Source organism: Pinus tabuliformis, chromosome 3_1, assembly GCF_031772625.1.
Source record: "Pinus tabuliformis cultivar Carrire ecotype Pingquan chromosome 3_1, CPIR1, whole genome shotgun sequence".
Classification (NCBI taxonomy): Eukaryota; Viridiplantae; Streptophyta; class Pinopsida; order Pinales; family Pinaceae; genus Pinus; species Pinus tabuliformis.
In genome coordinates this window covers 91,150,841-91,154,320 of record NC_142301.1, presented here as the reverse complement: position 1 = coordinate 91,154,320, position 3,480 = coordinate 91,150,841, and the positions used below count along the sequence as shown (strand labels likewise).

Below are 3,480 nucleotides of genomic sequence, written 5' to 3'. Positions count from 1 at the left end.
AGAGGCTGGGGAATGGGAGATTCAAGAATCAGAACATCGACCAGAGGCAGGTTTGTGATCTCCAAATCAGAGGCAATCGTTCGACCTCTGAAGTGGCGGCTCCCCCCTCTGTGCTTTTTTCTTACTGTGATATTTTTGGCAGAGTTGGGGCTGATAATGGGGAAGGAAGGCTTATGGATCGTCAGAGGTTCAAGAATCGATGGCTGCCGCTAAAGAAGAAGATCGTTTAAACAATGAAGAATAACATATTCTATTTTGCACTCTAAAAAATTTGGAAATAAAGAAATTCGATCCTTCTCACTTCATGTTAGATCCGTAATTAAGATAGATCTTATATAATTAATATTGAATACTATAAGTTATAAAAAGATATTTAGTATTATAATAACATATTATTAAGATGGATCTTATATAATTAATATTGAGTACTATAAGTTATAAAAAGATATTTAGTATTATAATAACATATTATTACAGTTTATTATTTTCAAACATTGTGAGTTAAACAATATTATTATCATTATTTTATGCCTTTCTCTAAGAATTTCAAAAGCAAAGACATAGGTATATCCTTTCTAGGCATAGTCTAACTTATAGGTGAAATAGATTTTTTTACGACTTTTTTTCTTGTTAATTTTAATCAAAATTTGACGAGATTTTTAAAAACTTGAATTTAAATTATCTTGTGTGCATAATTTGAGTGCTTTTGGGGTTTTTCAGTTGCTCAACCTATTTATAAATTCAAAAATATATTTTAAATAACAAAAAATATTGAAATCATATTACTAAATTTGATAAATCCCTGAAAAAAGATTATTTCATATTACTTTTTTATATATAAATAAATTATGAGGAAATTTTGAATTTATTCTCACAACTCAAATATAAATGTTATATACATCTTTAACGATAAACTGGATCAATCCATTTAATATAAATCCATCGTTTTTTCTTCTTATGAAAAAAGGGTTAAAATTTGGACTATTTTCATACTACGATTAATTACAATGTGACCCATAATTTATCTAAATATTTTTTTAATTTTTATTTGTTATATTTGTTTAAATAGGGTTATATTTGTTATGTATTTTAGATATGGTTTTGACTAAATTTCTATCAAAATGTATCATGAAATTGTTTAAGGTAGTTTAATTAAGAAATGGTTTTTGGGATGATTTTGATGTTTTGTGATTTAAAGTAGATTTTTGGGGCATTTTAATTGTATAATTTAAACAACTTAAATTCAAGTTTTCAAAAATTTCTGTCAGATTTTAATTAAAATTAACCAGAAAATTACTGTTTAAAAAAGACCATTTCTTCTATAAATTAGACTACCCTATCAAAATATAAGTAAAACATTTAGATAACCGAATTTTAATTAAAACAATTACATACCCTGATTTTATGGAGGGCTGAGAGAACAATTACATACCCTGATTTTATGGAAGGCTAAAAGGGATCACAGTGTAGAAGAGATTTAGATTTTAAGAGATTTGATTATGAGTGAAAATGGATACAGGTTTGTTTAATTTCCACATATTACACATGAATACCATGGGTCAATACCATGAATTTTCATAAACCTAGAGCTCAAAAACCACTAATAACTTGACTCAATCAAATTTAATTTATATCTCTGTATAGAAGCTAAGCCAGTAATAGATTTTCTCGGTGAATAGATTTCCTCGGCTTGGTTGAACTGGTTAGTGACAATTTACCATGGCTTTTGTCGCATCAATGTTGTCCAAGAGCAAACCCACTGTGAGCATCCTCTTCGTCTTAGGTTTCTTGATGGCAATTGAGAGAATCAATGGAGATCCAGATGCGTTGCAGGACTTCTGCGTAGCAGATACCAAGTCCTCTGTTTTTATCAATGGAAGGCCCTGCCTAAATCCCAATCAAGTTTCTGCTAAACACTTCATGACTTCAGACCTGCGCAACCCAGGGAACATATCCCAAAATCCCTTAGGAGCTAGCACCGTTGCGGCTTCTTCACTGAACATGCCAGGCCTCAACACTCTGGGATTAATGATGGTTCGCGTAGACATGGCTGTTGGAGGGGTATTTCCTCCTCATATCCATCCCAGAGCCAGCGAAATTGTCTACATAGTGCAAGGGACTGTATCTTTTGGCTTCGTGGATACCTCTACTAACAGACTCTTCTCTCAAAAGCTTGAAACGGGCGATGTGTTCGTGGTCCCTAAAGGAACCCTGCACTACGCTCAAAACGTGGGAACAAATAATGCGTTTATATTGGTCGCGTTCAACAGTCAAAATCCGGGTTTTTTAATGGTCCCCTCCGCCTCTTTCGCTTCCAGTCCGGGCATTCCCCAAGAAGTCTTGGCCAAATCATTCTCCATTAGTTTACAGGAGGTGGAGCAAATCAGAAAGGGTCTGGGAGGCACCTGAAACAGTCTTACGTAATATTTCCGCCACCCGTGTTTTGCAATAAGCTGTGTGAATCATGCATGTCGAGTATGTAGTGTTTTTTAAGCAGCTGTCTATAACGTGACTTTTTGAAAGTCTTTCCGGCGGGTTTCTCCGGTGAAAATCCGGCAGCAATTTATTGGAATCGAAAGTTTGATAGCTAGTTTTTGCACAATCAAAGCGTCGCAGGGGTTTTTCAGGGTGCCGAATCCGAATATGCAGTTAAAAAACCATTTTAACTGCAACAAATCATGATTTAATCTCAATTTCTTCCGCCGGATTCCGTCATCGAAATCTCCAAAAAAAATCACATTATAGACAACTCCGTTTTTTAATTCTAGAAATATGTTATTTTCAAATATGTTGAATCGAGAAATATGTCATTTTCAGTGATTTTACAGTCTATTAATGGAAAGTCGTTCCATACATCTTCCACCTTGGATTCCTTTTTCATCTTGCATCAAAAGAAGAGTTTACCGAGTGAATATTTTCTATAACCATTTCTGTCAAGTTGTGATCCGAACCAAGTTGATTGTATTTTCTATTACCTCTTTTATTCGCTATGAGGAGATTTGATAAGGTGAATAGAAAACTTTAATCTTTGCAGCAGAAATTCAAATGTGGAAAAAGTGGCTTTAAACAGAAAGTTCATAACAAGATATTCAATTAAGCAACGATACTAACATATGAATTATTGATCCGTATGTCTTCTTATTATTTTTTCCAAGTAATTGTTTAAATTAAATCAACTAAATGGAACTAAGCAAATTAGAACTAACAGAAATCATTTTTTTTTATAACGAGTGTTAAACTTATCCAGCATCTTTTTAGATTTTCAAAGGTTATGAGATATGTCTTTGTGATTAGTAGAGCCATTGGATTTTTTTTTTCGGGATCCAATTATGTTAAGCAATTTAAGGATTAGATATAAACCTTACTCATTGACTGAGTTCTCATTGTTCAAATGACCTGAGATGTGGCTTTGTGGTCGAATCAATTTTCCTTTCTTTAAATAATTGTTAAATTGTTTCCATATTGTTATTGCAAGGTTTA

At 32.8% G+C, this 3,480-nt stretch overlaps 1 pseudogene; it reads left to right on the top strand.

Moving 5' to 3' along the window:
* Positions 1 to 1,719: 1,719 nt before the first annotated feature.
* On the top strand, positions 1,720 to 2,409 carry LOC149185932 (germin-like protein subfamily 1 member 1 pseudogene; annotated as a pseudogene).
* The last annotated feature ends 1,071 nt before the right edge of the window (positions 2,410 to 3,480 follow it).